The sequence below is a fragment of the Girardinichthys multiradiatus genome, chromosome 21 (assembly GCF_021462225.1).
Source record: "Girardinichthys multiradiatus isolate DD_20200921_A chromosome 21, DD_fGirMul_XY1, whole genome shotgun sequence".
In the NCBI taxonomy this organism is placed as follows: Eukaryota; Metazoa; Chordata; class Actinopteri; order Cyprinodontiformes; family Goodeidae; genus Girardinichthys; species Girardinichthys multiradiatus.
In genome coordinates this window covers 26,908,157-26,917,406 of record NC_061813.1, presented here as the reverse complement: position 1 = coordinate 26,917,406, position 9,250 = coordinate 26,908,157, and positions in this window count along the sequence as shown.

Below are 9,250 nucleotides of genomic sequence, written 5' to 3'. Positions count from 1 at the left end.
AACCTTATTTACATTTATTCAAATTTAGTAGAATCGATGGCAGGTGTGGACCCAAAAAGACTAAATGCTGAAATTGAATCAAAAGATGCCCCAACAAAGTATTAGTTTAAGGGCATGCACACCTATGCAACAAAGTTATTTGTTGTTTATCTTTTTTACATTTTCCCTCTTAACAGATATTCGTTTTTCAGTTGAATAATGCAGAATTTTTTGACAACTGGGTATCTAAACCTGGGCGGGTAGATTTTTATATCCACCATCGACTGATCCACTTTGGTTGCTTTAACACAACAGGGTTGGTTTATGGGTTTTTCCAAACATACTGTAAATTAATGTCTAAAATTATATTTTTCGAAGTGTGGGTTGAAAATAATAATCAAACTTGGATTACTTAATATGTGATATTTGGGTTAAAAATATACAAGCAATGTAGTTGAGAAAAGTTACGGCATTTTAACCAACTTCTGGGGTAATCTTTGTCCCTTAATTTACATCTAAACCCAAAACAGGACAATAAGACCTCATAATGTCAATAACACTTTTATACGTTTTATTGAAATGAAATACATTTTGATAACACAAATTCCACTTAATATATAAAACTGTAAACAATAATACTGCCTTCATTGATAACATTATTGTTAAGTGTAAATGTTGAAAATAGGTTGCATTAGCTTGTGCTAAGTAGGTAGCACAAGCTATCTAATTGGGTAAAATTTCAATTTGAGCACAATTTTAATAAGTTGTAACAATTGAATCTGAATATAATAATTCATACTTACTATATAAGGTGGGATTGATTCTCTGGCCAAAATGTCAATGTTGAATATGGCTAGAACTAGCTTGCTAACTACTGAGCAGGTAAAAGGATAATCCAATTCAATTCAATTCAAAGATACTTTATTGATCCCCGAGGGAGTGGATAAACTTGTTCTCTAGTGTGAACAAGTCATTAACCAAATCGTTGATATAAACATTAATATCCAGCTTAATCGTACTGTCTTACCATTACATATGTCATCCTATGGAGGAAGTTTAATAAGTCATAACGTGGTCATTGTGTTGTTCAAAATGGGTGTCAGTAAAGAATGATTAGGTTCCTTCTACTGCCTTCTGTAACCATTTTTGACCCAAAGTTTGGTTAGAACTGCCTAACTTTTTTCCCTAAAAATGTTGGGTTTATAAATAAACCCAACATTTGGGTTAAAACAAATAACCCAGCATTTATTTGTGTAATCACCTTACCTCCATAGTTTGCACATTTAGACTGTAGATCTTTCAAAATAGGCTTCAAATGAAAAAAAAAAACAACAAAAAAACAAAACCTCACAAATGTATTTTTGCTATTAGTACAAAATATTTAATTGTGACACAAGCAATTAAAAGGGGCAAACTGATGTATAATGCTTGTTTTCATAGTCAGTCTTGCTTAACAGCTATTAAGAAAAAGCATACTAGATAACTGCTGCATACTACTGTTACATACTAAACCACTTACAAATAATATTGAAACTTATTTCTGTTCGTATAAAAGGAATTGACGAGAGTGTATTAGGTTCTTAAAAGTGTCGCATTTTATTTGGGTTCATTTCAACTATAGGAGAAAGGGACTAGGGGACAGTTGAATCCGGTGGTTGTAGTGTCTTTTACAAGAGACATTTTGTTCTCTTTTTTTTTTTGTAAAATTTGTTATTTGACATTTTTGCCCCAACACCTACATGACCCTTTGAAAAACGATAACAGGTCAACTTATATATTATTTATTGTTATGCTTGTTTTATTGTGAAATTAAACAGCTGCAATTATATTTCTATTTTTAGGTTTAGAAATGAAGAAAACGTTCCTGGCCAATCTAGTCTTTGAAAAAAAAAAAAAAAAAAAAAAAAAATATATATATATATATATATATATATATATATATATATATATATATAAGAATATATGGCCCACTTAAAACAAAATAAAGTACACAGTTTAAAGCCTTGCAATGTTTTAACTGAACAAAAAAGTATACCTTGCACTATAAGTGTAATTCTATCAGATGTTGCATAAAACAGATCAAAGAACTGTTAAAACTGTCCTTCAGTCATTTCTATATAAATGTTGGTCAGAATGGGGTATCCGAACACCTCCACTCTGTCTCTTGGCCTACAGGTTTTGAGTAAACATCGATCCTCCAGCAGATATAATCATAAATTGTTACAATCCTCAATGATTACAATTGAAAATTCTATCAAAACCAAATCCATTATTATGCATTAGATTGTGTATTATAATGTTTGTTGTTGTGGTAACATTTTAAAATGTTTATTTTACAATTTATTTTATCCTTATCATGGATAATTAACAGTAGTACCAAATGTGATGGTTATTCTGTACCTACACAGAAACAGCTAGGATAGCCCTTTTGTTGTGAACAAGTAAAATGAAGGGTTAAGGTGAAGAATAACAAGTAAAATAAGATTAGGCATTTTTCCATCTCTGTAAGCCCGCCCATGAGAAAAGGCACATGTGGCCTGATAATATAGATGACAGACAAAATATGAAAAGCAGAAGGAGGGCTGATAACATTTTTTTCCCATGATGTCTGCTAACTGCAGGCCTTTTGCAGATCTGTCCATATCTACATAGAGAAATGAAAAAGGTGGAGTAACTGTTGCAAACAAAGGATTACAAGCACATTTGGTTTTGTGGGAAATACTAACTCTTATTAAGTACTAATGAAAAAAGTAAGCCTATGTAGCACAGTAGGTTTGTCTTGTTTATGTCTTAACGGTGTTCCTTTCCTGTATTTCTGTTGGAGGTGAAGCATGAAGCTGTTTGCAGAAACATGTATGATGTAATAATACACATGCATGTCTGGGCTTGAAGATAAAAACAATAAGAGAGGGCATCAGCACCTAAAAGCACTTCTCTTTCACAGTATATGCGATAAAAGCACTGAGTTATTGAAACAGGCATGTTGAAACATACTGTGCAGCTGTACATAAATTAGATTACCATAATAAAGTTTTGTTTTCAGAAACCAAATTCAAAAGGTGAAGCTTAAATTGTACAAATTCAGTACACAAAAAAGGGATATTTCCAAGCATTTATTATATTTTTTTCTGTTTTTATGATTATGGCTTACACCTAATAACAATCCTAAATACAGTTTGCAGAAAAAGTTTACAGACTAATGATTTGGTTGACCAATTTAAATAAGGAATTATAATACAGAATTGTTGGACTGCTGAAAGTTGCATCCAGGTATTTTTTTGCATATGCCATCGGTACTTATGAGGAACTTGATTTATGTGAATTACTGCATTAATAAGAAGTGGCATGGAGGCGATCAGCCTTTGGTCAATGGCACTTTTTCTTTCCACTAAACCTTCTATTATTATGATTGAACACACTGTTCACTGAAAAGCCAGGGGCTTTATCAATGACCCCTATGACTGCCTGCTGGACAACTGTCAAGTCAGACGTCTTCCTCATAATTGTGCAGGTCACATTTGTTTTTAAAACATCCTTTTTTTATTTTGTCTTGTGTAATGTTCTAATTTTCTGAAAAACTGAATTTGGGAGATTACCAAAAAATAAAATGTTTGACATATTCAGGAATAATATAAATGCTTGAAATATATCACTGTGTGTACCAGAGCTATATATGTTGCATCTTTTGAGTTGAGTCGTTTAAATAAATTAGCTTTTCAAATAGATTCTAATTTATTAAATGAACCAATCAGATTTTATTTACACAGCAATGCTCATACAGCCATATATAACATAAAGTGGTCAATAGTAAAATACAAAGGAAGAAGTATGCAAAAAAACAATCGCACTAATGAATGCTAAACCAAGTAAATCAAACAGTTACTAACAGCTAGAAGAGAATGTCACAATAAAAGTGCAACTGAAGAAAGGCAGATGCACAAATGAATGAGGAAACATCAGAGACAGATATGAACCATATAAAAACATAAAAATGACTTTTTTAAGATGTGGGGTTGATTTTGTTCCCTACTGGAATTTATAGAGCTTTAAAAGCTGGTCCTTGTTTTTGATCAATGTCCTCCTGTAAAGAGATAAAGGCTCTCAATGGTAAGAACTACATTAATGAGGAGACAAAAACACACTGGCTTTATTTGTACTTCTCAAGATTGATTGACACAGGGTGTAAAAGTTAGGAATATAAAGATCAAGTTTATGTAAATTGCTAAGCATGGGAACCAATGGAACTGTGTCAGCAATCAAACAGAAACTATATTTAATTAGTTTTAGGAAACATATTTATAGGATCTTCATCAGAAGACTTGTGATGAAAGGCTGCTATTCTCAACTCTTTAATCAGGGCATAACTGATTGCTATCAGGCTTACAGGGTAAACATTTTCCACAAATAAAAGCCAAAACAGAGCCAGATTCAACAGATGCACCCATGCATTCATTGCATAAGTAGAGGAGATATCATTTTCAAGGGCAGTGGGTGTATTACACAAAGCCTTACCTACAGCAGACTGCACTCTACTTTACTGAAGGAGAAAATAGTTGGGAGGCCTGGAGATTTATGACTCAGAAAGCAACAAAGTGCAATCTATAGTTATTTAAATTTTTTATGTAACTTTTATTTAAACAGGGTCTCTCATTAAGATCCAAGAGCTTGTTTACACGATAGACCATAATTAAAGGCAGAAATTTTGATATACTTACACATTTAGGACATTCTGAATGATAAGCAGGCCAGGGAGTGAAATGAGCAGAGTAAAACATTTGGATGAGATAAAAGGACAAAGAGGAATGGAGGTTTACTCAGGAGCTGGGGAGAAAAGAGAAACAAAACTGGTACAGAAATACCATTCTGGGTGATTAGGGGAAACAATGCCATCCAATCACTATATGTGCTGGTGAGGAAGTTCCCACATTATGAAACATAAGATCATGAGGTTACCTTAACATTTTACACTTTTACAATGTTTTACAGGTGCATCTTAATAATTTTAAATATCTTTGTACAGATAATACATTTAAAGTGCCTGTGACATAAAATTTTTATGATAAATCTAATTACATTTATGGAAAGGAAATATTAATAAAATATTTCAAAAAGTAAATTCAACCTGAATAAACTCACAAATGAGAGAAACACAGAGATGGCAATTGGTTTTCTTTTGTCGCTCGGACCCCGGTGGAAGACATGGATGCTGATAATGACATGAGCTTGAATGAACATCTTAGGGTTAGAATTAGATACGTCTTCCCCGTGGGATCCTGATACTGGTGGTGGAGTGGAGGCCTGAGGAGATAAGGGAGTTGGAAGGAGCTTGGAAGCCAGATGGTGGAGATGGGGTGGAGGAGGGTCGAAGCTCAGCTGAAGAGCCGGAGATTCTGCATAACGTGTTGGAGTAGTTAAACGGAGCCAGAAGTGAACTGTCTAACTACTAACAGTAGTTAAACGCCAGACATCATATTATTCAACTTGGAAAATTTGAATAGTAAAACTGAAAATTCAACTTGGAAGTGAGTCTTCCAAGTTGAATTTTCGTCAAGACTCCATTTCATGCCGCTGAAATTTATGACCATATATGGTCATAAATTTCACTAAAAAGGCATTTCCAGACCACTCCTTTGCCCTCTTTTATGATGTAAAAGGGGAACCCCAATCCTGACTGCTGTGTCGGGGTTCCCCTGTGCCAACTGACTGCTGCTACAATGGCTGACAACACAGATAGTAGCAAAGAATCTGATGTTTCTTTAGATATATTTCAGTCATTATCAGAGAGAGACAAAGCAGAGTCAGAAGAAAGTCAGCTGTCATCAGATGGCAAAGCACAAGTGCTGCGACATGTGGACAGTGTAGAATATAAACTATTTATGTGTGTAATATTAACTATCTCTGTGTGTAACCGGCATGTGTACATAGAGCATAGGGGGGGGTCAAGCTTAGGGAGTGAAGCATAGAAAGTGCAAGGTCCTTGGGGAGGGAAGTAGAGAGTCCAAAATCATAAATTAGTGAAGGACAAGGAATCACTGATGGGGGAGAAGAAGACAGGGGAGAACAGCGCACAGAGAGGGCAAGGTCATAAATTGGGCCAGACACAATAAGTTTGTTATAAGAGAAGAACCAGAAGTACTCCTTATTTGGATATGAGGTTATATGGTTGCTGGGGAGATATCCACAGATAGAATGATTGTGTATGTGTACTGCATAGCAGCGAGGGGTATATAAAGGTATTTGTGGCCCCTCCAAAACGGACAACACACAGACGTTTCTAGGTACCAGTGTGAGTGTGTGTCCCCTCTCTGAATTCAGATTGGTATTTTATAAACTTGTGGAAGCGTACAACTGATCTCTGACTGAGGATTGTCCTTTGGGTACCAAATAAAAGAATCGATGAGAGGTGAGGAGTAATGTAAGAGTTAACTGACGGCCAGTAAAGTTTTCCTACCTCAACAATTGGTGCCGTGACCCGGATTGGCACTAACTAAAGGATAATTAATTGACTACGAGGCAGACGTCATTCTACAACACCGCAGGGTCGACCCAAAACCAAAATGGTAAGGAGATCTATATTTATTCTCTTTTTGCCTGCTAATAGTGTAGGTGGTGTTGTGGAATAGATATCTGTTTTCTCTTAAATTTACAGTCTTGATCAGTTTTGGGTAAAATATTTGTTGGTTGAAATAATGGATTACGGTAAAGGAATGATATATTGCGTAAAAATATTTGTTGAATGAGACAAGATAAATTTTAGCCGAGATACTTGAATGTTGAGGCTGTAACATACTTTTCACCGAAGATACTTAAATGGTGACGGTGTTGAAGCAAATAAGTTCCGGATTTGGCAATCCAAACTCAGTCCTGACGAGGACTGGGGTGTTTAGGCTGGGGTTAATAAGAGCCTCCCCGAGGGACTGAGGACGCCTCAAAGTGGCCAGGGATAGGACCCCGAGACCCTGAACTGGCAGGTGAGGGAAGACAGTTGAGATACTTAAATGGTGAAACTGTAATAATAAGCTTAAGTAAAAGGAATTCCAGGGAGTCAACGGAGGGTTCATTCCTAGGAGTCAAACTGGGTTTGGCATCACAGCGGTTGGGCCAGGAGAGATTGAAAAAGTCCCGCTGAGTGGAAGGGTTCAAGGCCCTCTGCGATTGTGTTAAATATGCTTTAATTTGGGAAGATAAGTTTGGTTTTTCACAGAGTGGAAGTTTTAGGGTAAATAAGTTAAAGAGTTTAAAGAGTTTCAAGTAAAACAGTTGATGGATGGAGATGAGAATAATAAGAAACATAAGAAAAAGATTAAAAAGCACAGAGTGCATCAACAAGAGTTAAAACTTTCCTGCAGGAAGTTTCGTTTGTCTTAAATAGTGCAATCAGTCGGAAAAGAAAGGAGTATAGTGCATGTTATGGTGGACAACTGACTGACTGACTGACTGACTGATAATATTTCTGTGTGCAAAACCTGAACCTATACTAAACTTTTTCATCTGCCTCTCTCACACACATACACACATGTATGGGATTTGAGTGTAACATCTGCGTTTTTGAGTCTGGACTTTAGTAATCTGCCCTTCTCCATGGCTACTACACCAGAGACGCTTCTTCAGCACGGCCTGAAAGAGAGTGCCTGCCTGTCTGCTGTAAATCACAGTGTGAGTTTCCACAGAACGAAACTCAGAAGTAGTCTGGCCCAAACCCACTGAAATGGACAACGATCCATGCTGCTGCAGAGCCAGAAGAGCGATACACTGGATTTATATTGGAAGCACATCTTATGCGGAGAAACAGGCCGGAGCAAAGTTCTTTCTCCCTCCTGGAGAAGTTAAAAGCGGACAAAGAAGGATTGAATGTCTCACCAACAGACCTGAAGGGCCTGGGTTGTTTTTTGGACTGATAAAGGATTGTGTGCCATGACAGTCTGACTGAGCGATTAAGAAACTGATGGGGGTAACGTACAAACACACACACATTTGCATACATCTTTTCCTATTTTCTGCAACGAAGAACGCTTATTAACCGCTGCTCATGTGACGCTTGCTTGACGTTGACAGATATAGCGGGTTAAAATATTATTTTAGGGTTAGAAAAGTATCTTCAAAAGGGTGATAACTTAACTCATTTGATACTTTCCAGTTAATTCTTTTAGAGAAGCAAGTTCGCTTTCGTCATGGAATATTTAGGGTCAATTATTATAGTTATTAAAAGTTATTAAAAAGCAGAGGAAGTTACATCTCCAAAACTCAGCAGTAACCAAGTGTTTCTATGTCATTCTCAGGACAGATCTCATGAAGGAGCATTTTTAAAACCCATTGCATGCATAACACCTGATGGGTTTCTCCTTCAGGTATTATTTTCTGTTGTCAGAGTTTGTATCCCATACATCTAATGGGTAGAGACTTCATTAAAACAGGCTTAGTTTTACTGCAGATGGTCTTCATACAGTCTCTGACACAGTACTTACAGTTTGGTGCAGTTTTTGGCCGCAAGTGCTAACTGACGCTTGTGGAAAGTACAAATTCATTGTTTTTCACAGCAGGTGCTGGGAAGATGTTATATAAGGTTTTCCTTTCCTCTTCTGATTCATGCAGCGTGTTGATTTACACTGTACCTTATATCAGGTCCTGACAAAAAACTATGAAAGGCTTGGTTCTGCAGTTTCTTTTCCTTTGGGGAAGGAAAGGACACCTAATCAGTTCTGTGCTGCACAGAAATATTAAAACACTTGTTTTCTAAGATATCACCAGCTAAAAACTTTTAAAACTTTTGAGAGTAATTGATTTTGTTAAACACATTTTCCTTGGTAAAACAAACCTTTAAAATGAAAATGGGAAAAAGTGGGTTATTTCTGAAGGTAAGAAAGATTCTGATTGGACAGTGGTACCACACAAAAATTAAACTAATCTTATGTTCCATAAAAGACTCTGCATGAAAAGGCCTTCAGAACCGTGGAGTTATTTTCCACCACAGTAACAAGTTTTTTAAGCATGCTTTTTCCTTTATTTTAAAACCGATCTGTATTTTTGTTTTGTTTTTGGCTTTTTAGCATAATGTTTGTCCGAAGCTTCTTATGAACTGGGGTAGGAGCAAATATGATCTGAGGTAAATTAGGAGTTGTGAACAAGTGATTTTAAATCTGATTATTGTCCAAGCAGAAATAATACACTAACAGGTCTGGGGATATTTAGCCAATCCTCTCTTCAATCTGCAGAGAGCCAACATCATTGTTCAATGCAGGAGTACTCAACCTGTGGTTTCTGGACTCCTGAA